The sequence below is a fragment of the Cydia pomonella genome, chromosome 16, assembly GCF_033807575.1.
Source record: "Cydia pomonella isolate Wapato2018A chromosome 16, ilCydPomo1, whole genome shotgun sequence".
Classification (NCBI taxonomy): Eukaryota; Metazoa; Arthropoda; class Insecta; order Lepidoptera; family Tortricidae; genus Cydia; species Cydia pomonella.
Genome location: NC_084718.1, coordinates 12183653 through 12200301, shown reverse-complemented (window position 1 = coordinate 12200301; position 16649 = coordinate 12183653). Strand labels below are relative to the sequence as shown.

Sequence of the window (16649 nt, the reverse complement as noted above, 5' to 3'; positions counted from 1 at the left end):
TGCCTGACCTAAGCACTGGAAATTCGTCATACACCTTTTCCAGGCATTTTGTGTGAAGAGCTCCTGTGATGTTAGACCATATCTTGAGGGTTCGCAACCTTACCGCTGAGAGACTGGCCTCTTGCTGTATGTGTAGGTGCAGCGGTGGAAGGTTTAGCATGACCTCCATGGCTGCAGTCGGGGTAGACCTCGTGCAGCCAGTGGTGGCCGCGCATGCGAGCCTTTGAAGTCTTTGTAGTTTGTCTCGTACGTTGCCTAGGTTTGTTCTTGGCCACCAAACCAGAGCACCGTAACAGAGTAAGGGGCGGATTATCGTCTTATAGAGCCAGAGGGTAATTTTCGGGTTGAGTCCCCACCTCTTACCAATCATCCTTCTGCACTGCCAGAAGACAACTCCCGCCTTGTCTATCCGTTTGTTGATGTGGTTGTTCCAATTGAGTTTATTGTCGAGAGTTAGTCCTAAGTACTTAACTTCATCGGACAGCTGTAGCTCAGTTTGGAAAAGTGTTGGTCTGGTAAAGTTGGTCGCACCTTTATATGGGACAGTCAAAATTTTTTTCGCGATTTCGGAATTGGTCCCATAGTAAAAGTTGTTAAGTATGACCTATAAAGTCGCTGCGCAGAGTATGACTGGTGGTTAAAAGTTCACCCTGTATAAAATTTTTAAGTAAAAAGAAATATGTACCTACCTATGATTAAGACGAAAAAGAGACTAAACGTCGAAGTAAGGTAACATTATTGTGTCTGGTTTTTATAATTTTAATTATAATTTCAGTAATTAAAACCGATACTCTATAAATTCCATTCAATACGTATCGTAACAGTCACCACAGTTTCGACCGGTAAAAGCCAGTTATCGTTACCCATGCGCAAATAAATGAGTGTAGCTTCATTGTTTATTACTCGATCTGTATGTTTTAAGGCTCATTATATTCCTTGATAATGAAGCAATATGTTTTATATTAAACAAAATTTGCGAAATGATAATATTTGCGGAGATTTTTACAAAATAAAAAATAATAATTTTATAAAAAAACTGTTTTTTGTGATTATTTTTTTTCCTATAGGTTTCACGTAAATGTTTGTAGAAAAGGAAATAATCTCCATAATATAAGCTATTATTTGACACCTCGATGATTAAAATCGGTTAAGTGGTTTTCGAGATACACCGCCAAAAAGAATAGGTCCGGCCGCCATCTTTGTGACGTCATTACTATCCCCTCCACCATTTTTCCGCTTTACTACCGCATGTACTGTGATCAGGAGAACTGTCCGAACACATTGATACCGGTTGTGGGTAAGGCCGAGCTGAGTCAATTAAATCTGGCCTCGGAGCGGCTTGGCGACCGTACTAAAATTACTTAAAACATTAAACTTTTGACAACCGGTCTGGCCTAGTGGGTAGTAACTTTTTTAGATACTAATGATGCTATATTCTTGGCTATATCCATTCGCAAGTAATTTCAAAGTCATGCTATGCACGCTACTGATGTCATTTTAACATGTTTGTAAAATATTTTTAAATTGAATATTTTAAATATTAATGAAGTATTACCGAATAAGTTAAGTTTAATCTATTTTTGACGATATGAAATATTTGTTTGTTTAACGGAATATCTAAATCAATACGATGATTAAGATTTAAGATGTGCCTGCATTGCGTAATGCCGCACTGATATTTTAAGTTCAGAGGCTAGTCATGTTACACACTTTGTATTTGATAAGATTATATACGTTGTCAATTTGGCGTAAAACCAGTCTTAAGCCGATTCTAATTCCTAAATCAACATATAATTATTAGCTCCAAATGGGAACCCAATATATGTAACTTTGTAATTATAATAGAACTAAAAGTACTCTCAGTCTTTAGCCTCGTCAATCTGTCTTTATTATTCTGGAACACTTGCAAAGTTTTATTACGACGTACAGAACTGTAATTTCGCTTTACAAGCCTCGCAGTAGGCAATTATTTATATGCCAAATTCTTATCTAATTGGGCTCGAGTACGCCAACGTGATTAAAATATGGCTCTTAAAAATCTTGTTTGAGTTTGTCACATTTAATTAGTTTTAGTAACACTATACCGGTCTTACCTGGTTTTTCATAAAACCCTCCTCCACAGCATAGATTTGTAGTCGGTTCTTTTTAGAGTCGGTTTCCTACAGTTTTGTCATATGGGATGGGACCGACCTTCCTAGGAAACTATGGTCTCTTAAACCGCTTAAGAACACGGACGATCCGACATAAGTGGGGTAGGAGAGACTCCGCGCTATGCGACTGCGGCATCGAGGACCAAACCATGGAGCACATCATCCAGCGGTGCCCACTCCGCGCATACTCGGGTAGCCCGGATGATCTACTAGACTGGACGCCCGATGCTGTGCAATGGTTGCAAAACTTGGATATTGCCTTATAAATAATACTGTATATGTATTTGCCTATGTGACTATATCGCCATACGATTAAATAAATAAATAGTTTTGTCATTTGCATCTTCGGTTCGTAACTTCCTAATATAATCATATCCATTTTATCTAAATATTTAAAGGAATATTTTACTGCAATTAGGACATTAGGAATATATTCGTATAGAGTTTGTGTAATACAAACGTGTGTTAATATCGACATATTTTGCATTCATGCCGTGACGTAAATACCATATTCAAATCGAGGCATCCATTCTCTATTGTTTAAACGACGCAAAATTGTTGAGGAATTTCTAAATAATAAGCTGTATTGTGTATTAAGGGCGGTAAAAAAGGATTTACGAAAAGTGTTAATTTTAAGCCCGAAGCCGAAGGCGAGGGCTTAATTAACACGAGTTCGCAATTATTTTAGGTACCGTCCGAAACACACCCAATGTTTTTCATCAAACTTGTTTCATCGAAATATATCTTAAATACGGTGACGGAAGCATTCAGCCACGATTGAAAACTGTGGAAAAATATTTTAAACGGCTATAAAATTAATCAAAATAAATATTTATAAACATACACACACAAAAAAAAGATAAAGGTCAGTATTTTAAAAGTAAAACTTGAATAAAACATGGCCTATATGTCCATAGGTGAGGTGAAATTAAAAATATATATTACGTCCGTAGGCATAATATAGCTCAGTATACTGGCATACAATAACAGCGTTCACGAAGAAGTGTGTTGAAAATAAAGTTACACCTCATCATCATCATTATGTATTTGGCGGGCTCTTGTCGTCGTCTTGTTGTGGAATAGATTAGAATATAATACATATTTTATATTGTATAACTGTGCACATACAGGGGGCATACGGTTTGGTCTAATTTCGAAGTTTAGCCTTCTCTTTGACCGCCTGATACGATACGACACGGTGTTTAATTTTTCTTTAACTTGGTCAATGTAAGTTCTTAAAAAAACGATTTAAGGGAAATAACTGAACTAGAAAAAATTCGCGCATGTTGCGCAAGCATCTGTTTGACAAGGTTCAAAGGTCGTCCTCATGATGTTTCAAAATGGGTATATATTTATGTATGTATGTATCTATGTATACATATTTATGTATCATATTATTTATGTATGTATAATTTTATATAATTTTGTGATATTTTTTTTGTCATTTTACTCTGTATTCTCACCCTGCACCAACTAAGATCTTTCGGTTTGGCTCATGGTTGACTAGTAGAGAATGCCTTCTGGCATTAAGTCCGCCAATTGTACTCTTCATGTATTGTGCAATAAAGTCTAAATAAAATAATAAATAAATAAACTGCTATATATAATCATATTACCACAGGGATGTAAAAAAAAAATTATTTCTTTCAATGTAATTTTTATGAAAGAGCATTTATGTACCTGTATTTGCATTACTTATTTCTTCTTAGGTATATATTTTTTACCCAACCTTAGTGTGTGAAGTACTCAGGTTTTTGCAATGTACGAAGTCAAGGATATTCCCTTTGAATATAAGGAATGTTATTTATTTAATCTTTATTGCACAAAAGAAAACCTTATAGTACAAAAGGCGGACTTAATGCCATGAGGCATTCTCTACCAGTCAACCTTTACGCAAAGCAGAGAGATTTTATATTCTTCTTAGTTCGACTGTCGTACCACGAGGAATTGTAAAACTCCTTGTAGCTATTCCTTATAGTAATGATAATTCCTTGTCGTCCGATCTGTAGTACAAGACTGTCGGACCACGCGGCCGTAGGGAAAAAATAATTAGGCACACCATTTTGTGTTTCACACAATACCTAATCATTAACAAAAAAAGTGGGTTTCATTAGAAGTTCTACTTTATCAGACGGACTAGTTACCAAAACTATCCAGATCACTATAGGTATGTCTATACTATTTGAAGAGTTCCCTCAATGATAATGGGATCAACTCTGAAGTGTTATAACACTTTTACAATCGAACAAAAAAAAAAAACAAATTGGCCCAGCCGTCTTTAAGAAATCGGTTAGGAAAACACATACATAATGTGTTTTCCTATAAGGATATCATATTTTAAACATATTTGATATTTGTAACACATTTTTTCCTGATCAGTTTTACCAGACACAAAATCTACTAAAACTTTCGGAACTTAAAGATTGGATTTATTTCGTAGCGGAGCGTAGTGATAGGGATCGATGTGAACCCTTCGTGCGTATCGTACGGAACTCTAAACACGATTGATGTGTTTGGGTTATAGAGTCCGGTACGGAACCTAATCGATCTTGCGTTGTTTATTCCACGTGGTATACAGTTTTATCTTCCCTAGGGTTGTCAAATCTTTGGCCTTAAATAGTAAACATGTGAAGCAATTATACCTCGTTTTTTAGCATTAAAAAACGGTAAAAAATCTTGGTATGTCTTTTTATTGAAAAATGCTTTTAAAAAATTCGCCTACGACTCATAAAAGATATCTCGAGACTCGTAAATAATGACGTAGTTTCCACACTATTTCAAAAGCGATTTGCAAAAATATATATATCGTCGTCTAGTACCCACCCCTATAGTCTTATTGAGCTTACTGTGGTACTGTCGATCTGTGTGAAATTAGATTTATTACTTATTTATTATTTAATTGGCAACCCTACTACCTATCATCAATCACGCATTAAGAATGTTGATTAGGGACAACATTTGAAACACTTTCAGAATGTGAAAGTGTTTATGTTTTTGTGCCGATTCTTCGACTGCGAGTACCGCGACCTACTTACAACTATATTGAAAGGAAAAGTGATTTGCATAGAAATGCCGCCTTTTGTATTAGCTTGCTTTTAGCCTTTGCTGCGCATATGTGGTTATGTCTTGCTGTTTCCATTCTTATTCTCAATGCTGATAATACCCACGACAGTGCCGGTGCCTTTTTTAGGGTTCCGTAGTCAACGAGGAACCCTTATTTAAACCTAAATTACTATTTATAAAATGTATATGCTTCAATGTTAAATTTTTGCCTTAGTGAAATACTACATTACTACTGGCGTTGTCTACATACAGCATTTCACTGTGGGCACCTTACAGGAAAATTAGTTCCATTCCAAAACGTATACTTCTATATAAAGACACCCACAAATTGGAACCCGGCCTCGTGTCGCGACTGCAGGCGACAACTGCAAATGTTAACGTCACGGCGTCATCTCGCTGTGTTATAATTTCGAATCTGACTGCAGAACGGTAGCGACATATGCAGTTGGTTCCGAGTCTAGCCAAGGTGACAATCGGTATTGCTTCGGCAACGAAACGCTTTGTGTCTCTCTATCACTCTTCCATATTAGTGCGACAGTGACAGTTGCGTTTCGATCGCTACGGAGCGTAAGCGATTTGCACGTTGGCTACGCGGCCTGGCCGGCGGATCTGCGGTCGGGCGACACGACACACGACGCTTGGCGACGCGCCGTGTCGCCGCGACGTGTCGATGTCGTCTGAAGTCGAGACTCGTCGTCGGATTTCAACTTGTACCTTTATAGTAAATACATTATGACACAAGTGTGAATAGTAGGAAATTCGCAAAGAGTGGCGAGTTACGCTTTACCTATTCGCACGTGTGTCGTACAGTCAGCTGCAGAGAAAAGGTACCCCCCGGTGCTTAGAAGCTTAAGTGCTTAGAAGTTTTTATGTAAAGGTGCTAAGCGAATAGTATTGCTGACTGTACAACGTTTTACAGTACATAATAGTTATGGCCCTTTAAATTTTCGATATAGGTACGGCACGTAAAGTCCTAAACTCCTAATTACCGCACTAGTACGGAAAGTAACACCATATGTACTGTAATATAAGTAACGCATTTAGTATAATTAATACCTAAACGAATGTAAACAGTAATGTATTACTGACCTACTGACTGAACAACTGAGACTGATCTGACAATGCATTACGTACGCCAACAGGTCAGTACTTATAAATAGAAACACCAGGAAAAGGTGTTTCAAAGTCTACGTAACATTGCACTGAAGACTTAATGTATATTAGTATCCAAATACGAGACCAATATATTATGAAATTATTGTAACGAAACATTCGTAGTCTCAAGGTTAGGAGATTTCGAAAGGCTCCTTATTTATTTATTTATTTTAAACTTTATTGCACATAAAAAACACTACAACAGGCAGACTAAATGCCAATAGGCATTCTCTATCAGTCAACCATAAGGCAAAACAGAAAAACTTCAAGGTGGCTGCAGTGAGAATTAAAATTAAAAAAACCGTAACTCCTTAACATCCTTAACTCGTTAATAGGAAACCGAAGTCAAAGTTGTAAAAATCGGCCGCCTTCTTGTATTCCTTCATTTTTGCTGTAATCATGATGAAAATTGGTATTTGAGGATCCGAAAGGTACTTTAATATGAATTCCTAGTCAAGATTGTAAAAAAATGGCTGCTATCTAGAATTTCTTTATTTTTGGTACGATCATGTTAACAATTGATATCTGAGGATTTGAAAGATTCTTAAATATGACCAAGAAGCCAAAATTTAAAAAAAAAGGCTGCCACCTGTCATGATGAAAATGTATGTCTAAAGGATCCGAATATGAATTCGTAATCAAATTGTAAGAAACGGCCATCATCTTGAATTTCTTTATTTTTGGTATAATATCGCTAAAAATCGATGTACTTGATGAGAATCTGAATGGTCGTTTTACCATAAATCAGTAGTCAAAATTGTAAAAAAATGGCAGCAATCTTTAATTTCCAGAGTTTTTTATTCAATTGCGATGAAAATTAAAGGCCAGGCCACACCGGTTGCGTGTGCGTAGACGTGGACGTGCACGTGCGCGTTCCGTTGCGTTGTAAACTAAGAATTCTCATAAGATATGACACACCGATTGCGTGACGTGTGCGTGACGTGCGCGTGCGCGTGACCTGCACGCATTGCAGCTCCGACGAGACAAACCGGCTGCGTGCTGCGTACACGCGTGCACGCAGCGGAGCGGCAACGTCGCTTCGTTGCGTGCAGTGATGACGTTGTGTTTAACGGCGTTCCCTATGAGAGGGCGAACCGAGCGGGTTCGGACACGCACAGCTCGGTGCTGCATGGTGCTGTGCGTGTACACGCGCAGCTCTCTTGTATTTATTTACAACTCGGGCGGTGCGCGTGCTGGTTTTTAATATGGATTCAGTGATAAAAGATGATGTAATTGAACTCGTTCGTCGATACGAATGTATTTAGAACATAAAGCACAAAGATTACAAAAAATACGTATCTATTTATTATAAAAATGTAGGTACTGTGGTAGCAAATCGATTTTAGGTACTATTGGAATACAAGTTCTCTCAATTATCTCGATTCAAGTATGAGACATTTTTTTCTTGCAATAGCGGCATTAAATAGGTGACCTTGCATTACTATGAAGCAAAGGCCAAAATGTTTTGACTCCTTGCTTCTTTATTTTCGGGCAAGTTTTGACTCGAAGTCAGTTCATTTGATATCACTCGTATCATGTCGCCGTGTGTAATTTTGACAAAATTGTTCAAGCAGCATGCAGCTTTTGTAAGGTGAGTATAATAATATGAAAATAGTATCGCAGGAGTATTTTGTGTTAAAGCAAGAGGAGAGCTTCCTCTTTGTCCGGTAAACTGCTGTCGAACATTGGTAGTTGTTTAGAAACTAGGAAATAAAACGCAAATTTATATAGGCGGATGTACACGCAGCATGCACGCACGACAGAGCTGCAGCGTGCGCCTGCGTGGCGTGTGCAGCACTCTGCAGCACTTGCGTTGCGTGACGTGCGCGTAACCCGGTGTGACAGGGGTGCTGTGCACGTCTACGCTTACGTCGACGCACACGTGCTGCGCACGCAAGCGGTGTGGCTCGGCCTTAAATAGTTCTATCTACTCTAGCTAATATAGTTATTGGTGAACCGCGAGTTCTCAGTACTACTCGTAAATTACTAGCATTAAATATATTTATCTGGAATAGCTACCAATAATTAGGCTCAACATAACTTTTGGCAAATGCTTTATCATTCGATACCGCGCTTGGCACAAGGTAACATACTTGCCCCTATGAGTAACGTTTGTGCTATGACTTGGCATCTCGGAGCACAACTCTTTCAATGTGTGCGAAACAAACCAGCTATAAAATGTTATCTCTTCATTGACTGTAGTAAAGTAAATAAATATGTTTTGTCATATGATAACATGGCTTCCTTGTTATCGGTAGTTACATGCATTGTCATAAGAGCAATTAGTCCCCTTATATTGATATTGTGATTGGCAGCTAGGATTCCAATATTATTACTCAGTAGACTAAGGCGCCACTATTAATGAATACTGGTCAATTATGCAAATGAAAACATAACTCCTACATTTTTTAACAAATATGACGCTACATAAGAGCGAATCGACTCTGCATTTTCCTTGTTCGTTCATTTATGCCTTAGCACATTCATAGTTACAGAACGTTCTGATTTCATGAATTAATTTATTAAACTACTGTTTATAACTAAATACAACCTAATCCGAGACTTGATTGAAATTTGATATAATTTTTTCGAACTTAAAGTTTTACGATTGAAAATCGTTGCTTTTTGCTTAAACTTTTTTACAAGAACGTGATTTTTTTTCCACATAATATTAAAAATTTATGGAAACCAGTTATATTAACACTTGGTACGGAACGTTAAGTCTCTAAATAATTATTATTGAGTACAGTGCAGGCGCATTGCCAAAATTCATCGGTCACAGCGGCGGCCCGGCACATGTTCGGAATTTTAAACATCTTCCTATATCTACTTAGTCTAGACTCATGTGTATAAGTAGTACTCAGTGCCGAGGAGAATTCGCTGCTTACAAATACGGCACCTACATAACAATGGGTATAGATGAAACTATTTGTATTGGTGGCAGAACTACGCTTTTTTTAAAGTAAATTTCAAAACACAAATATGATGTGTATCTATAAAAATAAAAAATAAATAAAAATTATTTATTTTCAGATTCCTCCGATCCATAGATTGTTAGTTACAAGACACTTTTAAAACTACATTAGTAAACTATCTTATATTACAGGTTTCATACAAATACCTATTTCTTAGGTCGTATGATATGGAGTTCGGTATAACGGCGGAGAATATCCGAATCCCACCTCTCTGCTATCATTCTCAGGATGCTGTTTGCGCATATGCTATAAACATACGAATTATAGTAATTGCCACAAAGAAATAAAAAAATTACTTAAGTATTCTTCTAATGTTATGTACGAGTACGTACCTACTTGAAATGTTGAGAAGCCCTTAGAATCTCGAGGAATTCGTTTTCACGTCTCTTTCTCCGAGAACGCAATTGAATGTATATGTAAAGGAATTCATGAATGCGAAAGATAATGTTAACATTTTGTATACTTTACAATAAAACTTTGAAATATTGAATCGACTTATTTTACAATGTGTAGTATTAACGTATTCATAATTATATTCAAGGGAAAATATACAGGTAAATGTAAACTATCAAGTAAATGCCTGCATTAAAGTGAATTAGCAAGGATGATGGGTTATCCAGGCCACCTCGCCTTAGTGAGACGAGTGAGCGAGGCACGAAGAATTTAATATATGTGCATACAGCAAAATTGTCGAGACGTCTGCCTAACATGCCCGCATGGGACAGCTGAAAAACAGTAAACCTATTAAGTAGCTTTAACGCTACTATTTGAATTATCTGAGCGTTATTTGGCATCGGTTTGGCAGGTGTACAATTTTAAGCCCAAGTAATAAGTACCATCAGGCTACAGTCACCTTTATACTGTATTATAATATAAACATTGACGTATATCTAAGGACGGGCCTTACAGGAAATAAGAATGGGGCTAGTACATCGGTGTCACGCACACTAATTCGAGCCAATCGTGCAGTCGCCACAGCAGCAGCAGCCACAACGCGATTGGTCGATGAGTTCGCGTCACGCGCGCGATTGGTCGCAACTAGTTGCGTTAGATTGCACGATTGGCTCGAATTCGTGAGTGACACCACTGAACTAGCACATTTCTTAGTGCCCGTAAGGCCCGTCCTTAGACATATGTCAATGATTATAAAGTAGTTGTGTGTGATATGTTAGAGTAGCGTTCTTAAGCGACAACTGAAAAGCTCTTTTGCCTAAACACAAATTATAAAATACGCTGATATAATCAGTCTTGGGCTCATTCTTGTTACTATTTACTCTTCTACTTAAATCCTGTTTTAATTTATGTTTTTCTTCAATTACAGGTAAGCACACTGGCATCAGCTGCAAAAGATAATAACTGCATAGCCAGAGCACATGCATCGTGTGGTAGCTACCTACTTGAACTCGCAATCTTTTGCCATCACCAATTCAGATATCGGCAAGGTTTCACTTTTTTTTTTAATTTACAATAATAATATTGGATATATACAGATGATGACTATAACTAGCTTATATCTAAAATAGGCCCTTGAGGAATTGTACTAAGGATGCTGGCGGCATTTCCTCGTTGTATCGCAATACTGATACGTTGTGCGAGGAAGCCGCCAGCTCTTCGGTCACCAGTTACATCTACCAGACGTTTCGCGATTTTTCCAAAAAAACTTGTGCGCGCTGGGACTCCATGGACCTAGAGTTTTCACGCCAAATGGTACAAAATGGTACTCTCTACCGAGGCTGTTATATTTATTACGCTTCAAAATTTCGGCGCTTTCCGCCGCTGCGCCCGTATTTACATTAATCCGTTGGAGGTGGGACGGTGCCAGTGGGTCTACGCAGGTAGCATCCCACACTAACATCCGTTCCAAGCTCCAAGGAACTAAGGACACCCCATCGGGCCTCTTGCCATCATCCCTGATAATGCCAGTCGGCTCAAGAAGAGCAGGCACATTGATGGTAGCCAGAGATCGACGGATTATGTCATTACTTTAAATTAAAAGAAAAGGGAAATACGTTGCCGATTTCTGTTTATAACACAGTATCGTACTGTTAACTAGCTTGGTACAATGACGTTGCAAGCAATTAAACTTATGCACATCCATTCCATAGATGCAACTTTAGTTTAGTGTCGTGTGCAATTATGTTTTTGTCGGCTTCTCCACGAGTTGGCGACTAAAGTGGCTAGACTATTTACAAGCTATTTACAAACTATTTACGTACCTATACACGGCGTTTCACGGGGAACCCAAAAGACGTTAATATTGTATTCCTGATCATATTTAAAGACTAAAATATCCCTAAAACTTTTCTGGAATTCTCTTATAGTTTCAGAGTTAATACCAATAAAAAAAGATATTGTTACTTTGTGCTAGCTAAACGTCTTTTTGATGGCGATTTTATACACAAATACATTTTAAAATATCTAAAAAATATTTTTTTTTTGGCGATATTCACCTAAACTCATTACATTTTTGTCTTCTATGGCCTCAGAAATGCGTCGTGAAAATCTTGCAGGTGCCTCGTGATCCATGTATTATAATCTTTGTTTGTGGGAAGCTATAGCTTAGGGGTCACCAATTGACGGACCGCGGTCTGGTCTGGATCCGGACCGCCAACCTATATTATTTGTTTAATTATTTATTAAATTCAAGTAGAAACGATGGTCATATTACTCATATTATTTTAAAATCTTATTAAAATCGGACCCCTGAAAAAACCAATTGGTGACCCCTGAGCCAATATATTTTATGATTACTGTTGTACCTAACACGTGCACATTTCTTTTCACATAACTTTTAATTCTTAATAAAATGTCATAAGAAAGGCATACTTAAATTAGTGAGGTAAATAGTTTCGTTACTTTGGTCGTCATTTGTTATCATTTTTTGTGTCAACTCCGCATTTCAAATTAAGTTTGATGGATGGCCCATACATTCTAGGCATCGTAACTTTTGACACATATGAGATCTAAGCATGATATTCGCAAGCAGGTAGAATTGATAGATTTTTTCTGCGGATTTTTTTTTGCTTGTAAGTGTAAGTGTACCTACTTACTACATACCCGGTTTAATATTATTTTCGGTGTCTTGTTTTTTGTCCCCAAAAAATGTGACGGAGTGGTGCTTTTTGTATGGGGTGAAATTTATTTTTTTTATTTTTCAGGTAGAAAAACATGAAATAGCACTCAACTTTATTTATTTATTTGATAAAAGACAAAATAGGAGCGTTAACGAGTGGTCAGAAACAAGACTAGGAAATAAAATATTGGCCCCACCAACATAATTATTACCTCCCAATTGTCTCCACATCTTTTGTGACAGTATAAATAAATAAATATTATAGGACATTATTACACAAATTGACTAAGTCCCACAGTAAGCTCAATAAGGCTTGTGTGGAGGGTACTTAGACAACGATATATATAATTTATAAATACTTAAATACATTGAAAACACCCATGACTCAGGAACAAATATCCATGCTCATCACACGAATAAATGCCTATTACTTTTGCATAATTAGACTTAATGGTTAGAACCATTAAAAATCAAAGGCCAATAATGTAAGCAAATGATGAAACTCGAATAAGAGCGAAACCACAATTATAAATATTCCGATGACATCACTTTTAAGTCTTAAATGACTTATAGCATATTAAAATACAAAAGTATATTGTATATTGTTATTGTCAATAAATGCTAGATTTGTTGTTAAAAAAAAAAATTAAAATGGATGAACGGGGGTATGTCCTTAAACTACGTCCAAAAGAGAGGTATGGGCATTGTGAATGTCATCTCGCCTTGTGTGGTAGGGCACAGCACAGCGGAATTATTCGATGTGTATCCCAAACTCATGTGAAACACTTTAAAACTTTTACCTTGATCCAGTGTTAGATTGTCTGTCGCGGTCACGGAGCTTCAGTTTGTCGCTCCCGAAAATGGTATACCCAATAGTTATTAGGACATCGAGGCTCTGTTCGAATTACGAAGCGTGTAGTAAAGGGCCGTGAACGTCAGGCGTCCCACGTTGTCCACGCGTAAGGACGGATGGTTGCTTTATTGCGAACGCCCGGCTGCCTGCGACAAATACTTCATCATTCTTCCCTTTTCCTTCTTTTTATTGGAATGGAATAGGCTCACTTTGCTGTGGTTTATGAAAACATTTTTTTTCAATGACAATGCAACATACGCTCTGCTATACATGTTTGATATGGAGGCTCTGTCCGAATTACGGGACGTATTGTAAAGAGCCGTGTACGTCAGGCGAGGCCTCCCACGCTGCGATGTCCATGCGTCAGGACGGATGGTTGCTTTATTGCGAACGTCCCGGCTGCCTGCGACAAATACTTCATAATCCTTTATTTTCATTAACCTGCCCCAGTAAAGTAATTGATGTTTTTTTTTATATTACGTCTGTGGCAAACAAGCATTCGGCCCGCCTAATGGTAAGCAGTCTCTGTAGCCTATCAACCCTTGGAACTCCAGAGGTGTTACATGCACGTTGCCGACCCTAAAACTCTGCACCCTTGTTGAGCTCTAACAACCTTACTCACCGGCAGGAACACAACACAACAAAGAAAGTCGCTTCAAAACAAAAATAAAAAAGATGTTGTGTCCCTTTCGGTGGGAATGCAATCGAATCGGTTTGTTGTGGTTTTGTCCTTTGTTGTGAAGACTCTGTCAAAGGACAAAATGTATGTATGTAAGTAATAACGTAGGCTAAGATCAACTAACACTAATTAGACCATTTCTTGTCTTTACCGAATAAAAAAATTAAATAATAATAATACCTGCCTAACTTGTATTGAACGGTATATGTATGACAGTGTATGCTATTTTTGTATAACATCCTACAAGTCTCAAAACAACAGTTAATAGTCAGAAAGGAATATATGTACATTAATTGATGAGCTTTTGAGGTTGTTAGTGTTCGCAACGACGTGAAAATAGAAGTTAAAATAATAAATAAACACGTTTAAAATTAAAATCAAGTGTAATTTTAAAATATGATAAATATCGGCTCGAAAAAAAAAACAGATGACGAAAACTTGATACGAATATCAGTAATCCCGTATGTGGATATACCGCGTTCAAAAATATTTGCACAAATAATAACTTTATTTCCATCTATTCACAAAATATTTTCTCTCAACGGCGAACTAATGCCTATTATAACTTGACCCCCATCATGGTCACAATTACGTGGTCATAATTCCGGTTGAATATTGGTCGCTCTGAGTAGTTGTTTTGAATAGTCGTATTCAGGCAAACGTGATTGGGTACCACGCCAGCAGATTTCGAGTTTCCGTTCAATTTGAAATTTACTTAGGACGCGGAGATTACACGGCGGACGTTTGCGGAGTAGACCACAGCAATTCGTATGTGGCGAGAATTATGGGCACAACATACTTGTTTACTTTTCCAGTGTTTAACATTGGGTATTATCGTCAAACTTTGATAGCCTTTCTTCCATTAGTTCCATTATTAGGTATTGGATATAAAAAAATATTGTTTTTTTTTTCGGTAATGTTTGGAATGTTTGGTAATGTTATGGACGTTTAAGTAACATGTATTCTTTAAATTGTTTTTAAGCTGTTTAAATTGCTTTGTATTGTAGTTTTACGTTTTTTTTTGCAGATTAGTTTGGATAGCTAGTAAATCAAGCAAAAAACTTTAAACTACAATAAAAATCATTTTATGAAAATTATCTAAGCTTTGAAAGTTGTGTTCTAACTTTTCTTGTTTTACTTGTGTGTTTAATATTTACTACTTTTGTTTAATGTAAACTTACATCTCATTTTATTTGATCAATGATCATTGATCATTCATCATAATTATATAATTATCATGAATTTTCTGCATAATCTTTTCGTTACATTTGTTCTTACTTCGTATACTAACCGTTAGTGCAAATGTTACCAAAAAAAAAACTCGATGGAGACGACTAGAATTAGATAATTTATTTAGTTACAGACATTCGACACAGCTATCAACTGTCATCGTGTAAAGAATCCCAGATATACTTACTGTCATAAATAAAACTTCAGGGGAACATTTTTTTTTACATATGTAAATGGTAATAATAACACCAAGGTTGTGCTGTTGCCTACCTAAACGGTCTTTAGAGTTTAAGAAAGTATTACATAAGCCTTATTACGAAACATGAACAAGTCTCAACAATGAGACACAAGTTCGACGTAACTACACGGCACGTGTAAGGAAGCACAGAAGGGTCTGTCGTAAACAAAACGTCGGGCCACAGATTCCTAATCCATGGAAAACTCCACTGAGCCTTCACGGTTAGCTGACCAAAACTATAGACAAGTTAAATAATACAGACAGACCAAGACTTACAATGGACACGTTTTACCTGCGGAGGCAAACGGCTGGTTTAACGTAAAAGAGATGGCTTATTCCTCGCTCTGTACTTAAAAGGCATAACCTGCGATACAAAAAAAGTTATGGTTTCATTTAATACGCCATGCTGGTATAACATGGAACTTGGAATGGACATTCTTGTGAGTCTTAAAAATTATGATTCAGCGCGGAAATCATGTGCAGATCCTCAGCATGATGCCACTGGGGTTGGGACCCATTTAGAATTAGGAGATACCTATACTGTTATGTATAATTGTATATCGATCTTTCCTTAACTTAATAAATATCTAAGATAAAGTTATTATAATGAAGAAAATTTTTTTTTTTAGATCTGTAATCCAATTATATTTATCATTAAATAATGTATATACAAACTAAATTTAAGTAACAAGAATTCTAACTACTTATAAAATAAACTAATATAACTAAACCTAACTCAAAAAGTAAAATAACTAAAATCTACCCTCCAATCCTTGGCCTTTTGGCAGAGTGCCCATCACGCAGGCAGCATTCCCGCGCTGTATCGCAAAAGTTATCTGCGCGAGGGTCTCCTGTTGCCTCCCTTAATCGCATCCCAAGCTCCTTGTGGAGCCCAAGAAGAAAATGATATTGTTTAACACTTTGAAATCCATGATTGCAATGCATGATTTGTATGTGTAGGTTAATATTAAACGGTAACCTTGCGCGTCTGTGGCCGTCTTTGGCGACCCCAAAGCGTTAATAACATTTTATAAGAGTTATAAGTACAGTCAGCTGCGGGATTAGTTGATCCCCCAGCATACAAATGTCTATGCATGGGGGTCCGTTATTTCTCCAGCTGACTGCACATTTCTTAAGAGTAACAATACATTTTTCTTATTCACTAGTCGCTGCCAAAAGTGACCTACATCCCGTCAGGTCTAACAGTTGGGCAAATAAAGATGGTACAATGTG

At 37.1% G+C, this 16649-nt stretch overlaps 1 long non-coding RNA gene across 1 annotated transcript in view; it reads left to right on the top strand.

Annotated features, from left to right (window-relative positions):
- The window catches only part of LOC133526365 (uncharacterized), a 127407-nt gene that overhangs the window by 37600 nt on the left and 73158 nt on the right, over positions 1-16649 (top strand). The gene's annotated exons all lie outside the window — the stretch shown is intronic.